Source organism: Mastacembelus armatus, chromosome 8 (assembly GCF_900324485.2).
Source record: "Mastacembelus armatus chromosome 8, fMasArm1.2, whole genome shotgun sequence".
Lineage (NCBI taxonomy): Eukaryota > Metazoa > Chordata > Actinopteri > Synbranchiformes > Mastacembelidae > Mastacembelus > Mastacembelus armatus.
The window spans coordinates 12,318,516-12,340,533 of record NC_046640.1 but is presented as its reverse complement, the minus strand read 5'-3'; positions in this window follow the sequence as shown (position 1 = coordinate 12,340,533).

Genomic DNA, 22,018 nt, shown 5'->3' with positions numbered 1-22,018 from the left:
AAACAAGATTGTGATGTACCTAAGGCGCAGAGTCCGATTTAGTACTCCAGACACGTCATACTGGAGCACAACAAGGCTGCTGAGCCTGAATGCTTAATTTGCGGCCAGTGGGATGCTTTATCCAGAGATATAAACAAGTGCAGGCCCTATTGCATGCACCGTCACGTGGGGTGTGCATGAACTGAATTGTTAAACAGTATATGGAGCCTCCTTGTTAACCCCCAGAGCCAGATTCCAAGCATTCATTCAAGAAAGACCCCAGACCTTGAAAATCAAGTTGTGCATAGCAAGTGAAATCATAACTCCAAGGATCTGAGCAGACCTACGCTTCAGGTTTTTCATTATCTCTGACTGTTAGCATCACAGTAACCATACCGTGTGAATTCAAATGACCTAGAGCAAAATGAAAAGCCACAATTAATAAGCCACAATTTTCAATTTGCCCATCGGCATCCAGTTAAAAATTATGCCCTGCAACTAGAAATTAAGAGTTTATTAACTGCTCTGACAAAAGCTTTTTCTCTTAATGCATTGTGTGTTTATTGTGTGAGGATGGATGAAAATGTCCTTATATAAGCTTAGCAAGCCATTTCTTCATGATAGCAGATTTGAAATCCTATGTGTATTTCAGATATTTGGTTTATTAAACCAGGTGCAGCAGACTTTGGAATGTACAAAATATAAATGCAGTACGTTACAGAGTTTGGGGGCCTTTACCCAGATTTTGTCATGTTTACGTGTCAGTAATATCATATTTCCTTCTGTGTGACAACTGGAAAAATGCTGTTCTTCCTTTGACCATGAGCATTATTTAGAGGCTGCATGGCCCATGTCTTAACCTTTTATCATGTACACTGTTGTACACTATATGGTCTGCAGTATTGCAGCTGAATAGCAAAATACCAGTGGTTCAAGATAATAGGTGGATAGGGAGGCATAAAAATCCCACTGCCTGAAATGCAGGACATTTCAGCAGCCAATCCAAAACTATTTCTATAGAGAAATACTGATGTCTTTTAAGATGTTCAGATTTTTGGTAGTTTGTCAGGTTTGTAGACTTAAAGCTAAACTGGCATCTGGCCACTTGATTGTTCAGATGGTGCAAAATAAATAAAGACAGAATATGGAGCAGTAAGAGGGTCATGTACCCAATAGCCCAACATGGGGATATCCCTCAATAAGTATGGACGTAAGATTTTGTTTGTGTCTGCAATTAATGTGCTGACCAGTTCTACTCACATTGACAGTGGCAGCTAAACAACTAGGTTGTTTTTTTTTTCTTTATTATAAAATACAATGTTCTCACAGTAAACCACAGTAAAATGACCCTTGATGTCTTGTCCAGGCAATAATAAAGACCAAAAACACTGCAAATAATGTTCTTCTGAACCCTCAGTGAAAGCTTCTACATATTGATCCGCTAACGGAAAAAGACACTGTCCAAACAAGGATTTACAAAAGGGCATCCCGGAGTTCCCCATAGATACAGCACTAGTTATTGAGCCAGAAACCCACCATGAGACCATACTGCCACCATGGTGTCTGTGGTTATTAAGGTATATATTGATGTGTTTATTATTAGCAAATTTAATAACGGAATCAAAACGGGTTGCCCAGTAGGGAAGCTGCTCACTTTATGGAACAGATATGAGTTAGGTTTGCCAAAAACGTTTCTAATGAAATTTTACAATTTAGGTGCCAAACTAAAGAAAGAGAACAGAAACAGTGGTAACTGCACAAGTCAGACACAACATTTTATCACTGAGCAAAGATGTCAGAAATATTACTTGCTGAAAAGTACTGGAGGACGGAAACCCAACCAGTCATTTTAAAAGAAATGTCCTTTTAAAAAGTTTACTCAGACTTAAGCAGGCTGACTGAAGTGAAAGCAGTTGTCATTTCTGGGTCATTCTGCTGAAGAGAGAGAAGAGACTGATAAAGTCTCAATTAAAGATAGCATCCATCATACTCTGTCAATCCTTAAACACTATTACATCACAGGCTCAGACCATTTCTGAGGGAAAAATGTCTTCAGGACCAAAAACACTAAATTATTAAGGCTGAAGATTGCATGAACTGAGTTCTGTGCAGCTTAAGCATGTGCTTCTCTAATGTGTCTTTAGTTCAATTCTGTGTCAAATGAAAATGCAAAGAGGTTTAATGTGCAACATTTCCTTCACGCTTTAATTAGATTCAGACAGTGACATTTATCAAATGCAAAATTAATTTCTCAAATGGACTTTTCCGCATGTTTGTAACATGTCTTAACAGGTCAGTGTCTGACCACTAGAAATACATTGTGTTGTATCTCTTCCATCTTAGAATGATGGACATAAGTGTCTGGGTGTCTGCTCTACAGCCTGCCACTGCATGACATCATTCACAAAAATGTTCCATGCCAGCACCAGGATGTGCAGGTTTTCAGTCCAATCAAACCTCACCCAGTAATTTTACTAATCAGCATGCCTTCAACCAGACAGAGGAACAAATCAGCTGGTGTTGAATTTGGCTGGAATTTAAACCTGCATATCTTCCAAAGCACGGGACTGGACAATGTCGGCTTAGAGGGAACACGGCAGCACGACTCAGTGATCCAAGCCCTATCCTTGTACACAGGGGGCAATGAATGTTAAATTCAACACATTCAAATAAATGGATAGTTGTTATTCTTTGGGTGATGTGGTAAATTTCAGGCCTGCATGTACTCAAAATATTTATTCTGCTAGCTGCTAACCACAGCTGCCTTGCATAAGCATGTAGATTTCAATTTGATACCCAAAAACAACATTGAGGCAAATTGCATGTTGGAGAGTACTGGATGTTTCCAGAGTGTAAATGTTCAATGTTTAGGCTTCAGTGTACACATTAACACTTAAAGGTGGCCTTGATCTGCATATTTATGACCTCCAGTGAGTATCTCGCAGAGGGCAGCATATTCCCTTGTGTGACTCCAAGGTTGAACCAGCACAGTGGGGTGTATGCTCAAAGTGGCTCTTAAGTATAGTTCCAGAGGCAGTGAAGGTGTTGAGGGTGTTGTTATAGTTACTGTTGGATATAAAAGCTTTATAGCCCCCACTTGTTCAGCACTGATGAGGTGATATCGGGTGAATTTCAGATTTTTTCACCTCAAGTGTGTAAAACTCTAAAGTTAATGGTAGTGCACAATCATATTTTAAACATTTTGTATCCTAATATTTTATGTAGCATTAATGAGAGCACTTTTTTTTTTTAAGCAGAGCACCAATTTTTCTAATGATGTGTTAACTGAGATTGTAAGCAACCATCTCAGAACAGTTGTCACAACAAAAATCCATCGAGTGGTTTACAAAAAAGCCTTTAGATAATAATTATCTTTAGTCACGCTCACAGAAGAGTTGGTTTTAGGTGATGGCTGTTGTTAATCAGCAGGAGATTGTTGGTGCCACAGTGATGTGAAAAGTGCACATCTTAAAGCAGAATAATTTGTAGGGAAAGCATCACTTCTCTGGGTGCCCTGCTGTCCATAAAGAGCAAGTAATTAATTACTGTCACTCTTAAAGTACATAGCCCTGATTGCTAATGTGCGAACACAATCACCACATGAGCAGACAGACCCGGGCAAATATTCGGCACCACTCTAAACAATAGCAGAGTTTTGTTCATGCAGTTCATGACTCAGACGTTTTTGCTTTCATCCAAACCTTGCAGTTGAGTGTGTTTTATCTCCCAGACTAATGCATTTTGTATTAATAATATTTTTTAGGTGTTTTTTTTTTTTTTGTGTAAAAACTGATGAATTTGTAATCTAATATTAAGGATGTGATCCTGAGGCAACGGTTCTCTTGCAGCCTCTTGACATCAGCCCCGTTCTGACAGGTATGTACAATCTGCGTTTACATTACAGCTTGACAACAATGCACTGGCATCTCCATTTCCCATATGATCACATGAAATAACCCTGTCAAAAAATATGTTACAAGCCATATTCATGACATTTCCCTCTCTTCAGTCACACAAGGTCATCAGGGTGAGGCTGCGGACATGTTCTGTGCAGCGAGGAGCCTTTGGTGTAATTTTAATGACAGCCTCAGTTATTAGGGAGGAGTTAAGATTTAAGAGGTCGAATAGATAGAATATAGAAATCTGTTTCTGCTCGAGTCCGACTGAGCATGCACCACTTATTCAACCACTGTTTAAAAAAAAAAAAAAAAACTGAAGAAAAAGAAAAAAAAAAATCTCCCTTAACAGCATCTGACTCTGTGAGCTTTCAGTCAGCGTGTATTAGATTTATCACTTTCGTGTCCCTACACCTTGTTGATGCCTCCAGAGTATGACTACATTGGTATGGGAGGGGAGGCCTAAGCTGTGACTATGACATCTTTCTTGGTGCATTATCTTCACACTCAATCTCCTTGGGGTAGATGGAGTGCACGGAGGAAGTGCTTCCACCGGTTAAGTCCTAACATGTAACCAGACATTGCTTTTAGGGGTGGGCTGTTAACAGGGTTGACAATGCTCTTTTATAGCCTTCAGATTGAATATTCCCTGAGCCTCCCGCTGCAGAGGCCATGTCATTACAGCTGATAGCTCCATTATTTTTTGAAAGAGTTGGCAGGACTTTTTATGTTTTATATTTTCCCTGCACTTAATGGTTGTCAGTGTTCCTTACCTTTAGTGTATGTACTTTCACAAGGACATTTTTGGTTACGGCACCATGGCCTGTGTTCTGTGAAGTTCAGATCTCCATGTTCAGGTGATTCAGCTGCTCCAGATTACTGAGGTGATAAAATCCACAACTTTCTGAACATAAAGAGTTGAAGATTCTGTGCCTATATAAACAAACATAATAGAAAAAATATATATGGCAATGCCTTAGGGAGGCTCAGAAACACAAAGTGCATCATGGTCCTTTCTATATCAGTTTCGCAAGAGATGTTTCAGGATTATAGCAACAAATTGTCCATAAATAAATAGGTAATTATGAAATAATAACATAAGTGATGTAAATTACAAAAAAACAAACTAAAAATCATCAGCCACTAATTAGTGAAATGATTTTTAATGTAATTGTAGCAGACGGCCCCTTTTCAAGTCTTACTTCATCTGTTTTGTTACAGTAAAAATTTGGTTTCATGTTGTATTTTACTTCATAATAGTCAGCAACTGCCATAAAATTTAGCGAGTTACTGTGGCTTGTTTCACCAAGAGCCGCAACCTTATCAGCCAACCAGAGGCTGCTGCTGAAAGACTACACACAGTAATTAACATCTGTTATAAAGCAGTGCTGCTATAGCTAAGACACGTTGGCTAGGACATCCAGAGAGTAAAACGTTAATCCATGAATATGTATCTATACCCTGAGAATGAAGTTCATAATGAATGTGTACATACATTCAATGCACTGTAAGGCAGATTGTGGGTCTGGGCTATGTCAGTTACAATTGGACTGAAAAAACTGAAATCCATATTTAATGTTGGCGTAGAAAATACACTGTGCCAAATCGCCTTGACTTTCCCTTGTTCCCTTTTCTCTCTGGTACTTCATTCTTCCCCTCTTCTGATCCAAATTACTTCCTGAAGGAGGAGTGAAAAAACTGTACGATCCATCCCTGGTCACCGGGACTCTACTGGTTTTCTCTTAAAACCACCTAATCAGGTAATTCAGCAGAGAACAAAAAGTGCACGGGCCCCTGGGGTGATAAACTGAATATCATCAAGCACATACTCCATCAAATCAATAATCAAGTAAAAAAAAAATTTTTTTTTTTTCATTTATTTCATTATGTCAGGAGGATAAAATACAGTGAAATATGATAGACAATACTGCAGACAGCATGTGGTGGTAGAGGTGGTTATTTGGAAGATGTATATGGTCATATATTATTGGGGGAAAAAAGTCAATTTTATGCATTTGCCTGGCCAACTTTGCTTAAATTTACAGCATACAAATTAGTTAGGCTGTCAGTGTTGTTGAAAAGGAATGTGGCTACCTAGAAAATGAAAAGACACTATTTCCCTTTATGAGAATGAATTATAAACATAATTATTAAATGACCATATTCATGACATTACATAGGAATAAAAGTTGGAATTAAAGTTGGTCTGTTTTCCCAGGAAAATATGTGGTAGTCTTTCTCCTAGAAATAATTCTTTACTGTGGGGAAAAAAAAAAAAAAAAAAAAACACATCTATAACCACAGCCGATATGAAGAACTCTCTTACACCCTTCACAGAAGGATGTCATTTAAAGGCTTTTTTAATGAGAAGCTTTACAAGTACAATCACATGTATTAATTGGATCCCTGTAAGAATAAATGATAATGACAGGGTAATTAAAACGTGTGGTGTTAATTTCCCTAAAGATAATATATTACATTGTACATTCAAAGTCATTTATTAAAGACTTAAATTATCTTGAAGCAGTTTTACTGCTCTCACCTTGAGAGGGCTTACATGGCTATAGTAAACCTTTAACAGTGTGGGTGGTTTGACCAGCCTCCTCCTAGACTAGAAATTAGAAATAATATCACAAAAGAAATGCAAAACTATGCGTTTACATTTGTTGATACACAGAGAGTAAAACATATCAAACCTGTGATACAGAAGAAATAGTTAAATTATTTATTTGGAGGTCTGTCCAACCACCAGAGATGCACCTACATGTCTTCTTTTATTGATGCCAAATACTCAATATTGAAGACTGCAGACTGTTCCATTGATGGGTACTCCAACAGCAGCTGGGGAAAAAAAACCAGCACTGAATACATCCTAATGATATTTTTTTGATATTCATCAAATCTTCTGTTTGTGGATCCCACAAACTCAACACATTCTGGATAATCTCTACAGCTAAGTAATGAGTACTATAAGTTTGTGAAGTTTGATATGCACAGTACAGAATACACAGTTTTAAAGTAAATGCAGATTCAAACTCTACCACAGACTGATGCTGGGGAGACTTGGAACTGATCTGCTGCGCATTATTCTGTGTGTGAGTTATGAGCAAGTCTCGGTGGAAAATAGGATAATTAGATAATTAAGGCTTCTCACATGATGTGCAGCTGCACTGGTTGAAAGAAAGTTTGTCAGACCAAATTCCAGAAATCTGAATGTTGTTGCTGTTTTGTCCAGAAATTGTCAGTGTGATTATCGTTGTTTGTATCCACTGTTTAATCACATGTTTGTTCTCCCTTATTTTTCTAAAATTACAGACTTTATTAATCCCTTTTGTGAAGTGCCAGTAGTCCACATAGGTATTCGTCCTCTAATCCTCATTTTCGTATGGCTTGTTTTATCTTGACTGCAGATATACTACAAACAGCTTCTTGCAATAATGACTTCAGCTTAATTCAGTCTGATTTGCTTACTGAATGGTCAGACTTTCTTTGGTTCACATTACTTTCAAAATCCTATTTCACCTTACTTCATAGTAGTTTGTATTTTTTCAGTATTCATTTAACTGATAGATTCTAATGATTTGTATCCAGGCATAATTACGTTTAGAAAATGATTCAAAGTTTGGGCCCTGTACTGAATTGTATATAAAAAAAAAAACTAGCACAAAGACTTGGGCATGAAATTACATAATAACAAAAACACTTTTCAATTTAGAACTATGATTGATGTGGCTACATGTTGTATGAATGCAGTTGTCGCACATTTTCTTTGTGCGGACTTGTGCTTTAAAAAGGGTGAGGGCACATAGGCCTCTTTCCGTACATGCAGATGCCTTACCTATTGCTTTCAGTGAAATTGAAAACAGCTTTGATAAAATGAGAGCGGACTCTCTGCACATATGCATGCTGAATAATTGATTTTTCCTATGTCTGTAAGGAAAGACACTTTAATTCCTACAATGCTCATTCAAAAATTATTTTCACTTCTGCTTAAAAATTATTTATCTGGTACCCGTGGCAAACCTCCTTCCATCTGCGGTGCTCAGTGTCTTATCAAGGTCGTATATGAAAACTGTATTAAGTGGTTGTAGATGGATTTTGGTAGCTAGCTCCTGTTAGCTACGCTGGGCTGTCCATGCAATATTTCATACTGTAGTTCATTCTGTATCTATCATTAATGTATGACAAATAAATTCACAGCAGGAGGGTCAGTAAAATGCATTAATGTATAAGGCTGCTGTTCTGTTTCCTAGTTTTCCTATAATTTTTCTTATAGCCACACACTTTTCTAGAACCAAAGCCTGTTGGTAGGTGGTGTAATGAAGAATTTGGTGAAGTACTGAATTTATAGAGCAGCAGAGCAGTGAATGTGGCATTAACTCAAAAATAAACTGCAGCGTGTGTTTGTGTTCATGGTAATGAAGGAAAATTATGTGGCTCAATTATGTGTTTTTACCAGTTTTTGGACAACAATGGAGCTTTGTGGCACAGAATAATAAGATAGATAAGTTCTTGACTACACAGGCATTACCTGTTAGTGGGGTTAATTAATTGTTTTTTGTCAATAAGAGGAATCATGGGTATCACAAGCCTCAATCTTTTTTTAATATACACAGTGCTACCAGTCTAAATAGGTAGACATTGTGTATTTTAACACCACCCAAGCTAGGCCAACTGAAAGCCAAAGCACCCTGTACATGTTTGTCTGTGAAACAGAAATAGAGCTAAAACAGGAGAGAGCCAGAGCACATTTGTTTGGGGGGGAAAAAAAAAATCCTGTTTGTTTTAGAGTCCATTCCAGCTCATCTGTCACATCTACAGTGAGACCCCTGCTCCACGTCTGGTCAGACCAATATGTTGATGTCAGATATGCCAGGGTTTTTTTTGTGCATTTAAAGTCTGCCAAGAGGTGCACAGAGGGGAGTGTGTGTCATCACTGCTGAATCCAGAACCACTTGTTTCACACCATATAACAAACCTGCCACCTCCTGCAGTGTGTGCTGATCCAACTACAAAGCACCTTCTTCCTGGCTGTTCCACAGAGCACTTCAGGTGCTCTTTTGTGCCGACAGCCATCAGACTGCAGACTTTACAGAGCTTCCTGCCCCACTGGCCACAGCCTCATACAGTCACAATGGTCCTGAAGCAGAATTCCTGCACATGTCGACTATCATGAACCATTTATGCTCTGGGCTGCTATATACAGCCTTTGCTTTCATGGTTTATATGACTTCTATATGTCTACGTCTCTTCCTACATTTACCATCATACTTCCTAAGTACACGGTTTCACCATTTAAATTAGTTTCTGTTCATATTATCTGTATTTAAATGGAATTAATCCAACAGGAAAGTGTATTTTAGCACTACTGTTCATTTGCGTGGCTTCCTGCAGAGCAGATAATGAGAATAATAAGGGATAAGGGATAATGTGAACAGCTTCAGAACTCCAGCACTTTTTAGCACGTTTTCTGCTAAATTTTCTCTCCTGTGTGGTCTTTTTATTCTCTATTTGTCTAAAATTCTTATAATATTCTGAGTGCTAACCTTCTTTCTTTTATATATTTTCAATAAATATATGTGCCACATGCTGCTTATACTGATCTTGCCGTACCCTGCATAATGTATGCAGTGGTGTTTTTGTTGATGTATCATATTCCCCATACTCCAGTTTATACATGACAAACATTAATGTTTCATTACCTAAAGCTCATCTAATCTATAATTTCAAGGGTGGAACAAAGAACTGTATTGACTGAAGCATTATTTTAACTGCAATATGCAAAACTAAATCTAATAGCAGAGAAAACAGATAATGACTCCGGGGCTCATAAGCATGCATCAGTTAACCATAATAAAGAAACAGTGCGAATCGACGTGAAAATTGTATTGGCTTATGGTGATATCAGTCATATTTACTTTACAGCTCCCAAATGGCTTTCAGGGACATTCTGCATATGCAACTAGGCGATTCTGCAGATCACCTCTGCCAGTGTCATGCAGAACGTGTTCTGATAACTTTCCCATTTCCTCTGTGAATTCCCTTTTGTTTACTTAAATTGCAATTCTTAGACTAAATATTTAATGTCAGTTAATAACCAGGGGCTGCAATTGATGAGCATCATTAACACTCCTCATCTGATGGTTCACTGTGGTGAGCTTGACAGAAAATGTCACTGACAACTGACAACTGGCATTTCACCAGTGATCATATCACACCTCATACACAACTTACACTACATACTTTATTACTTTTGCCCAGTTTTTAACACACGCTAGGTCCCTGCTGCTGTTTTTATGTTGTCCCTACAAAACATAATTTTTTTTTATGCTACCATTAAAATTTATTAATTTTAGGTTAGAACTAGGTTTAGAGTATTGGTTGTTATAGTTTTTGGCCTGAACGCAAAAATGAATAGTTTGTGGACACACAAATATAAAAGTACAAAAATGTAGCATGCGTATGTACAGTGTATATGACATGTATTGCATATTAAGCCAAGACAATCAGTGAGCTAGGTTTAACTGTATAGGCCAGTATGACATGTCTTGCAAGAAAACAAGCATCAATCTTAAGCATCAACTCCACAAGCAGCCAGTGTATGTGTAACTTTTGGTTGGATTTAGCAGTGCATGAATTATGCAGTGATCTAATCTACACGTATATTTACACAAAAGGTTGCTTATCACTGCCTCACATGCAGGGACATTAATGCTAACTAACATATGACTAACAGCATCAAATCCTGGCACACAAATAAACTCCCTCATTGCATCAGTATAATCAGCTGTCTGTTTTTTGTTATACAGTAACTACACCATGTGAGTAGTAGCAATCCATTAAGTACAAATATACCTACAAGTGTATTATCTTGTGTATATATGATTTGAAAAATCTGCATTGAAATCTTATTGAAGTACTGTAAGAACTAGATAACTTGTGCGGTGAAACGCCTACATGCCACATGTACAGTGAAAACTAAATCTGTAATGTGTTTGTTCAAATTATTATTTTTTTTCTGAAACACTAACAGGGGTAGATGTTAAAAAAAAACATCTTGACACGTATTACAGCCCCGTCATTAGGAGGCCACGTGACACTTTCTGTGCTTTACCCTTTTTGTAGACTTTTTTTTTTTTTTTCAACCCACTTTACGCGACAGCGATGTGATGAGTGGGAGTGTTTTTCATTTCTTGTTCAGGAATCTTTTGAAGGTTTTTTTTTTTTTTGGTTAACTTGTCTGAGCTGATATTTTTATAGATGAAATATTTATCCCAACAGTTCATGCGCATTGCATGACAAGTACGTATAAGAAGGTAAGAGTGCTTCAGAGCATATGAGGTAAAACACATTATGAGGACTGATATTCTCAGGATCCTGCGGAAATGGTAAGACGTCTAATGTACATGACTCTGCCTGAAAGTGTAACCTAAAAAATAGGCACATTATCAGCACTTCAATATGTGCTGAGTGACACAGATATTTGTCACCACAGTAGTGAAGCTCTGGTTAAATTTTCCCAACTAAAAATACTTTCTATACCAACCAGCCACCTGTTATCCCACTCCGTGTTAGTAAATGTCACTACTTCTGCCTTTGACACTGAATGAGAACAGCTTTATTTGCATAACTGTGAGAGGTAACTAATATTAGTCATTTTAAAGCACTGAAACAAATAACCAGTGCTGTCATTTTTCTAGTGAGCACTGTTTTCACTCTGCTTAAAAGGGAAAAAATTTCCCTATTGATAATAGCAAGCAAAAACATGATAAAAAATAAAACATTGTTACGGTAGCGTCCCGGTGAAGTGGCACAGGGGTTACAGGTGAAGTTGCATGATGCAGTTGATGTAGTACATGACCTTGACAAGAAAGGGAACAGATGGCTCGTAACAAACGACCAAACACCAGCTGAACATATGTTTGTATCATGGTCTGGTCTGGAGACAAGCCAAGGAAAGGAGATTTCTATGAATTTCCTTATTCTTTGCTTTTAATAACCTTTTCAGACAAAAGGACAACAACTAAAGAAATCTTCTAGAAACACAAGAAAAGATCAGCCAAGTTCACAATTTTCTCTGTATTTAACTTTAGATTTAAAATGCCATTTTTAGCAATCCACTTATTTGAAATAAGCAGCACTTAATGTGACCTGCCCTGCCTTGTACGTCATACTGATCTGCATAGTTAAAGAAAACTACTGATATTGCATTGTCTCCATTTTATAAACTAGGCACAGTATTTTTTGAATTTACTACCATTAACTGGAATCAACCTGAATTCCATAACTCATTAAGGTAAGCTTATTATATATTAAACGTAACTAAGGACATATGTACAATTGTATAGATGGCAGGGTGCTTTACTAGTTATGATTAATTGGTGTACTTGAAAAAAATGTGTGCGAAAGCAGTAAATGGAGACTTTGGTACCTTGTGCATGAAGATATAGAAATAGGGCAGCACTGTAGAGCAGCACCATCATCAGGAAGAAGAAAAATGGTGGCAGATCAAACACAGGATCCACAGGAATAGGCAGCCAGGTGTGCTAAAGCAGTATCTCAGGAAGAGCAGGGTCAGTGGGTGAAAGGGGAGAATGTGGGGAGGAAGAGGCTCAGCTGTAGAGAGCTGTGAAGAAAACTGCATTAAATTAATCATGGGTGCAGCTCACAGTATTATGTGTTACCTTCTCCTCAAAAGCTACGTTGGTTCCTACATCCAAACTATTGCATTCAGGAATAGTAACATGCCTGTCACGACCTGTTACACATCTCTTGATTTTTATACTCATAATGTGGCACATACTTTATCATAATGGTTTAAAAAAAAAAAAATGTTGATGAATAAGTTAGTATTGACAAATGACTAAACTCCTGTCCAATCACAGCTTATTAAACGTAAGATTTCTCCCCTGTGTAAGCAGTAGGAATAGGACTGACTTGACGTTGGTGTTGAAAAGCCTGGCGTTGGTGTAAAGAGAGAGAATTCACTGGTGTTCCAGGTGTTGGACAGCTGCGAGAATGCTGCTCTTTGTTTGCAGATTCTTGTGTTAACATCTGCATCTGTGCCACCCTGCTTGTCGACGGTGGTGCAGAGGTAGATGAAGGCTTCCACCTTTTTTTAGTGCTTATCCTTTGAAGGTAACTGGATCTGTGTCGGTTGTGCTTGCCTTAAGGGTCTTGATTTTTTTTTTTTTTTTTTTTCCTTTGTGGTTGTTGAGACCAGCTTGAGCTGTGGGACAGCAATGCCAAGTCATCTTCAAATCCCCTTCCTTTCCTGTGCCAATAACATCTATAAGATCCTGTCGATCACTGTACATCAAACAGCCTTGTTATACACAGAACTTCAAATTAATTCTTGAAAAATGTTGATTGGTAAATCTTTCTTTGTAAACTCACACTATATGTGTGTGATAGAGAATGTTTATGCATTAGAGTCAATAAGGGAAATCTTTATTTATGCCCCTGTTTTCCTCACCTGTATTTGCAACTATGGAGTGATACAGGAATTAGGCACAATATGTAGCTTGTGAACTCCTTTTCAAACATCACCTGTCAGATGAATGTCTTGTCTTCGATTTGTTTTCAAAGATACTGTACAAAGATACTATACCATGGGATATACTGTACCTCTATGATGTCTTGCTGTAGTATTGTAGTAACTGGAGTACTCTGGTAATGCTATATTAAACCATAGCAAATCCAAAATAATGTAACACTTGTAACATGATTGTTTTATGTCCCTTTTCAAAACATACATAGTCTCACATTAAGTTAGATGAAGACATTACTGGTCAAATAAATTTGGCCTTTGCTGTTTAAGATTTCAAGGCGAAAATCAAGTTAGTTTTGACTTTTGAATTGCACTGGCAATTTTCCTTTAAGTGGCGAGAAAGTAACAAGTGTAGTTAGAATTAGAATTAGATTTATCTTTTTAAAGTTTTATCGTTCTGCTAAATATAATTGCGAAGTACACTGATCAGTGGCTCCTAAGGAGAGTCATCACAAATAAAGGCAGCCCAGAAATGTATAAGAAAGTTAGAGTGAACCTCCACGTCCCATGTGGGAACACAGAAATACAAATATACCCATGGTGCAACAAATGTTGTTTTGTCAGTCTGTCCCTGGACCTGATGCTGATGTTACTGACAGGGAATAAAACATTCTCATGGGAAATGTAGAGGATATGCTCTCAGTAGGAATGTGCTACGTATAGAAGAGGAAAAAAAGGAATAATGAAAAAGAAATTTTATTTGCAAATGTAAAAGACACACAGAGTATATGGTGATGAAATATTAAGTCTACCAGTGACAGTAACATGAGTGTTATGTGTACTAGTAAAATCTTTTACTTTACAAGTATGTCTTGTTTTTATTTTTTGTGCTTTTTCAGAATATGACAAGAATCTCTCAGAAATAGTTAAGTAATTGTTTAATAAAAAAGACTGACCCTGTGGCAAATGAAAATTAAACATCACAACCAAGGTGTTTGTGTTGGACACATTGATTGATTACTGCTGCTTACATAAGTTGCCTTCAGGCTAATCCAGAAACATTAAACTTTTGAAAAATTGTGTTTCATCGCTGATCAGATCGACCCATAAAGCATATACAGTAATTCTGTTTATATTATGGGATAAGAAAGTAAATTTTAAAATCTATTAAAAACATAAATATTAGGCCACCTGAGAGCGTGAGTCAAGGCTCCTGGACTGGGTTTGAAGTCGAGAAGTCACAGTTGTATTGTCACAGGATGCCTCAGTGCAACATTTAATTACCGTTTTCTAAAAAGATTCCACATAATTGAGGTTAAATTTAAATGTTGTTGTTATGGGATATGTTGTTATTCATCATAGTTTTATGTATTTGAGGAATTGAATTGTAATGAACAATTTGTAGTTTTCCCTCAGGAGGACATACAATAAAGGAACAGTTACTAATAGTTTATAATGGTCTGTGGCTTCTCTGCACTTTCCCTGATGAAGTGACCACCTGAGCTTTCAGTATGTCAATAAAGACTTACTTGTTTTGAATGGTGTAAAATTTAACATACTCAACACTGTGCTGCGACTGCCCTTACATGTACTTAAGACTTCGATTTAGAAGCAGTTTCACCCTGAGAAGTAAATGATGTTGAACTCATTCTGGGAGAAAGTCTCAGTTAATTCTTTGCAAACATAGTCTCTCAAATAAGATCAAACAAAATCACCTTCAGTTTCATTCATTCTTTAGACTCATTGTTTGTTAGAACCGACAGGCACCACTGAGGGTTAGGTGCTTTAAAAGAAATATAGAGAAAATGTATTTTTGAACACAACATTTAAAATCAGTTTTTGAGATTCACACATTGTAATTGATGAATTCAGACACGGTTGCTGTTTACAGGTACAAAGTGTTTACTACGAATGTAATGAAATGTTTTTTGTTGAAAATATAATGCTGAGAGAGCTGCACTTAAATATTTATCCTTTTTTATTGTTGGTCCTCAAACATTACACATCACACGCACATAATGAGTCACAAAGAAAGCTGTATTCATGTAGGTAAATCAATACAGGGGTCTGTCTGTGGTGTAGGTACACCAAGCATCTGCTCCACCCTTTCCCAACAGCCCTCACCTACAGAGCTTCTTCTTTTATTATTTATTCATAAACTGTGTGGTTAAAAAGCTTGTGTCCATGTTCAAGTCTGATGACAGAGAAGGTGAAGGGTGTTGTTGATCATGTTAATCCACTGAGCAGCCACTTCACAGCCTACTATTCAGGAAGAAAAAAAGAATGCATGAGACTGATAAGGATGTACATATGATCCTAGACTACCTATCTGAATATCTTATTCTTAAAGCTATGAGCGGTTTCAACAACTTCTCCTGCTTGTCTGTCCTCTGGCTAATTGATGCTATTTCAGAGGATGAACTGCTTTGGTGAGGCATATAGCCTATTTAATGCATTATTTGTCTTTATGAGTGGTTTAATTTGTGAAAACAAGCTCAGAAACAACACATGCAACATTTTAGAAGAAGAGAAAGATCAGCTAAAGAAATAATAGACACAGCTCAGACTGAGACAGGGGGAAAGATCATAGTTATCTTTAAAAGCTAAAAAGCAGATCTAGTATATGTAGCTCTGCGTTTTGGCAAGTTTTTCTCTTTCTCCACACACACACACACACACACACAAGGTGGAACTGTTTGTCTGACTGAGCTTGCCTGGCCACAGTATTTGTTGTGAGCTTGGTCTGTCATTCACGTTTTGTGTGACCTGAGGGAGGAGAGAATTCTCCAACTTGCAGCAGCACAATAAATTTTACTGGAGGAATTAAGTAGCTGTCCTGAAACTTTTATACTCTCTGTACTTTAACCCCAGTCTCAGTTGATACTGATTGATACCAGGAATATTCACTGGCTGTAGATGCGATCGAATACTTGTACTTTCCTGACACATATTGTTTCAACTCTGCAGAAGTATTTTGCATTTTAAGTTCACATGGGCAGTGTTCTTGTATGTACATGTCATAAATTAAAACTGCTGCTACTACAAATAGTGGCATTACCAAGAAATATAGAAGACATTACATTTGTACTTATCTATAAATATTTTGTAAATTATCTATGAGCTTCTGTTGTCTAATGATGATAAACATAAGTTTGTTGTACGTCAGAGGCTTTAGTCCTATTAGGAGCCATGTTTTAGGTCTACAGACATTTTTACTACGATGAACTTTGCTCAGTTTAAATCAATTCACTAACTAGTTCCACCGCAGGTCTGTGACCTTAATGACTGAGAATTCCCATGGATAGCTTGCTTTGATTTATGTACCCTCTCCTCTATTTTTTTTAAAAGTGTCTAATGAAGATAAATCCAACTCAACAATGCAACAAAACCATTGAAGCCTAATTCAAATATATATTTCTCAAAGTCTGCAGGGAAATTACAGCTGTTGTGACACCTAATTTGAGCTCAGTGCTTGGGTTTGTGAAAGCATCTTAATGTGGACATTAACATTTGAACCCTAATGATTCTGTGCAGAATGAACTCATCAGGAGATTAGACACTAGGGAGACCCCTAGCTGGTTGTTCTTACATTACCTCCATCATCTTTTGAGTTTTAGAGGAAACAAGTGCACAGGTCACAACTTCCAACAGAGGTACAGTGTGTTTTTATGGATGTAATACCAACTATACTTTTAGACACACACACTTCCTTCCTGTTTTTATGACTGCAACAGTGTTTTATACAAACCAAGCCTGTTCATATTTCCCAGGAGGTTTCCCATTTATGTAGCATTATGTTTACTTGGCACAATATTGGTTGGTGAATCCTGCATCCCCTGGATTCCTTTGGCTGCCAACTGTAAATTAAAATTTGTCCTTCAAGGGATAGTTTGGATTTTTTTTATATTATGTCAGACTCATATTAAGTTCATTTCCTTGGCAGCAGCGCAAGCGCTGTGGGCCCACACCACGCCTTATGAATACAGAGACACACACAGTGCAGCGACAGCAGTAAGGCTAAGTAATGCAGAGCAGATTTTCCAAAATAGATTTTAAAATTATGAACTCTTGCTTTTAATTGACCTGTCCAGTGGTTAAATTATTGTATCTCTACTGCAATGGCAGCTACATTGACCATGCAATATAGCTCTCACTAGTTTGTCTTCTCTTTTGATGAATGCAAATCGATTCAGGGATTAAGGAGAATATTTTTGAGCTGTAGCATCATGGTTAATTGATTTTCCTCAAGCAAATGTCTCTCTTTATTTGGTCTGATTTTATCTTTCCCTGAAAGGCAGGCTTGGTCCTTCAGCTCTAAGAAAAGTTGTGGATAAATTGGTCTATTGAATAAAGTGGGTGGGCTTAGCCTCTGACTGAATGTGGTGAAATAGTCCCACTCCTGTAGTACCACTTTACTTTTCTCATGAATATTTACATAATCTAATATTGATCCTGTGAGGGACTAGAACTAAGACATGCTTATCACATTTAGACATATTTACCTTTACCTGACAAGACAGATCCTCCTAAGATAAGTTCTTCTGCTGCATATGTGCCATGAAATCAGTCAGAAGTTCTCTCAGGTCTTTGCTTATATATTGAACTACACAGTGTTTTCAGTTTAGGATGACTGTGAAAGTTAAAGTGCACATTCAAAACTTTCCACACTGTGGTGGACAGTCAAATCTAGCAGCTCCTCCGCACGACAGCGGTTGTCATTTTTAAAGTTCAGCAGAGCTCCAGTGGCTGCAGGATCCGTATGATGCAAATGCAACCATGCAGAACTTGACTTGGCACGACATCAGTTCATTCTTAACTGCACCTGAGGCATTTCCATTTCCAGACAAGCTAAGATTATTCTGCTTATTTATTTACCATTAAGACATTTAACCCTTGGCTGTTGTGATAGAGTGCTTCTTAGCCAGCACCTCTTCATTTCTGTTAGCTAAACGATAATTACCATACAGTAGCTATTGTAATGTTTATTATGCACTGATGTTGATTAGTTCAATGGCCTAAAAGCAATAACTTGAGCGGAATAAAAACCTGCAAATTAATGAATGCACATTCAGTTTAGTATTGTGTGACAAGTGCTAGCAGGTTGGTGAAAGTCTTCCCATGTAACTCATAAGGCTTATATATTATCATCCATCCATCCATCCATTATCTATACCCACTTATTGCTATTTAGGGTCACAGGGTTCTGCTGGAGCCTATCCCAGCTGTCTTTGGGTGAAAGGCAGGGGTGCGCCCTGAACAGGTCACCAGTCCATCACAGGGCCACATAGAGACAAACAACCTCACACACTCACACTCACTCCTATGGGCAATTTAGAGTCACCAATCAACCTGACATACATGTTTTTGGACTGTGGGAGGAAACCAGAGTACCTGGAGAAAACCCACACAAGCACAGGGAGAACATGCAAACTCCACACAGAAAGGCTCCTGATGGGTTTCTAACCAGGAACCTTCTTGCTGTGAGGCAACAGTGCTAACCACTAAGTCACCATGCTGCCATATTTATTATCATATTCCTGTAAATTCCTTTAAATTTAAATTGCATATTGCAATATATAAATAAGTGTATATATATATATATATATATAAATATATAGATAGCTGCTTAGTAAATTTGTGCAATGTTGTGGGCCTTTCTCACTAGAACAGTAGTACAAAAGAAAAAAAAGACCTTGCAGTGATTTTAGGACTGCAGTGCAACATTGAACTGTACAGAAACCAGCAGCTATATTTTTCACTGTATTCTAATGGGTATTGCTAGTGTTTCCCCTAAGACAGGGTTCTCTCACAATCCATGCAGTTTTCTTGTCAGTTGTCTTGTTGCCTTTTTCTTTATCTGTCAGAAATTCGAAATTCTGCCACATAGCAGATTTCAAACCTGACAGCAGCTCAGGCTCAGGTTTACCTCTGTCCGTGCTGTCTCCTGCAAGTTTGTCTACATTGTAATGAGTTCAGCCAGGCTCACCACAAGTCTGGTAGCCCATACCAACACAGAGATACCAAAATAAGCTAACTTTGATCATGCATTAAACAGGGTTAAACAACCAGATAAAGATACAGTAACTATAAAATAAAAAGGTGCTCATATAGTACATTTCATGTAATCAAGAAAGTCAAGAGAGGAATTCCCACATAGATGTACTGTACAGTATCAGCAGTAAAGCATGCACCCACCTAGTGTCTCTGTTTGGGGATGAAGAGACAGCATTGGTGAGAGGACTGGGTGCTTTTTCAATTCCTAAATGCATCATATTAGGTTTTGTTGGCAATAAAAAGTAAAAAAAAAAACTGCAAAAGAGTTAGTGTGCATATTGCCTGATTTTCTCTGAACTTTTTATTTTATCTGCAGCTTGTTCTGCTGACAGACTTCCTGGCATAAGTCTCTGGAGACAGGAGGCAGCACAGACCTCAGGCTTGTCTGGAGGTTCCACTGGAGGAGGTGCTCCGGGGAGCAGAAGAGGGGAAACCTCTACCTCTGTGGAAAGCCAGGAGGGAAGAGACGGGGAGACGAAAGGTAGGGAGAGACCTTCGTATGAAATAAATCATTAACAGACCAATATTTAAGTGCTTGGGTGTTTTAGGATGTCAAACGGTGACTGAGATATTTTGTCACTCAAAAGCATTTCAGCACAAAGTTGCAAGATGTTCATCATTATGAATAGAAAGCATGGCAACAGACATCTCAGTATCTCTAGAAATGTGAAATTAACTTAAAAAGGAACGCCATCTGCTCTTGGCAGCTTAGTTGGTCCATGCAACTCTCCACCTCCTGGACAAGTGTGTGAGTTTGCTGTTGGAAGAAACACTGACCTCCCCATTAAAAAGCTGTTTGAACTTCACGAAGAAAAAAATACCCCTAACACTCCCACTGACAAAGTGCTCCTCCTAATCCAACCCTGTAACCCAACCCTGAAAACACACAGACTCTGGTTGCTTTCTGTGTGCTTTGTGCTGCTGACTTCACATCATGCACCAGTGGTTCATGAAAACCAGGCTCTTGAAGTTCCTGGTAATTACTCAAACATATTTCTACATGTAACTGATGCTATCTTGTCACACTTATGATCCATGACTAATCTTCACGTTCAGCAGCAAATTGAAAACCAGAGATTCAGTGGGAAACACCAGGTATTATGGGGTACACCATTTATACTTGTGTATGTTTCTGCTTATACGTTCTGTTCAAATTGTTTAAAATAACATTGTACTCTTTAAGCATTACTGCCACAATCGATTCATCTACACATTGACAATGTCAGATATTCAATGGTTGTATTAAATCCCTGAAACTGAAATCTCTCATTTACAAAAGTATTTAGGCTCTGTGGCACTCCAAACTGTGCTGAAGTGCATCCTGTTTGCAATAATGTTCCTTGTCAAAAACTTGATTGTGTGCAGGCAACCTGAGACTGCAACAACATTTCACCTTTCAGCACAGTGACATGAAGCCTACATCCAAGACAACACTGATGTGTCTTCAGGACAGGTGTCTGATGTTACAGGTCCTTGAGCAGCCAGCCAAAGCCCAGAGACCAGTTCACAGATGCATTCAATCTGATGGAGCTTGTAGAGACTTACCCTAGAAGAGTCAAACCTGTAACTGCTGCTAAAGGGGCTTCTACAAGGGTCTTAATACTTTTGAAAATGAGAGATTTTGGGTTTTATGTCGAAAATAAATAAATTTGCAAAAATTTCTAAAAACATGATTTCACTTCCTCATTATGGATTACAGAGTGTATATTGATGTGCAAGTATCAATTTTAACCATTTAAAATTAAATTGGCAACAGCGTGCAAAAAGTGAACAGGTATGAAAAGAAAATGGAAAAATCTGAACTTGCTGAAAAAGCTAACATTTTCAGTTAATATCTTAGAGCTTATGATGGTTTAGATATTAAATTCAGAAATTGTCATAATAATACATGACCAGTTTGTACATGTGTGGTGATTAGGGTAAAATCTCACCAAAGTCCACTCATGCTACAATTAATTGCAAATCTATTTTTCTAATAAATAAATAACATGGTGACTTAATAATGTACGCAAAATGGAGGTGGTGTGCTTATGGTTCAGCAGGTAGAGCAGGTTGTCCTTCAGATATACAGTTGGTGGATTAATCTCTGGTTCCTTCCCTTGCATCCAGTGAAAACTGTTCTACATGTTCTCTATTTAACATGTTTTATTTTGTTTGAAATGCTGCTAAAAAAAAAAAAAGTAATTCACAATAATGGGGAGAAGTGCAAGGTGGAAACTATAGATCAGTAGGGAGTTTTGGTACAGCACATATTCAGACACACAGAAATTGTTGGGCAAAGGGTGCTTTTAAGGTTCAGTTTTCAGAAATAGTTGTAGTTTATATTGTATAATAGTCAGGTATTGGTTGTATAACTCTTACATTAGATCTCTATGAAAACCCCAATTATTATGGTCACACATTTTTATTTTATTTTTTTTAAGAGATGTTGGTGTACAGACAGCTATAATGGCCATATTTACAGTATAAAATGGCTCACAACCTGTCTTGTTTTATTGTATAAGTGCCTTTTTGTTTATCTTCAAAACTCCCACTTACGATTGGTGTGATAGTGAAGGCCAGCAAAGAACAACTAGCCTTGGTTTTTGGAGGCAAGCAG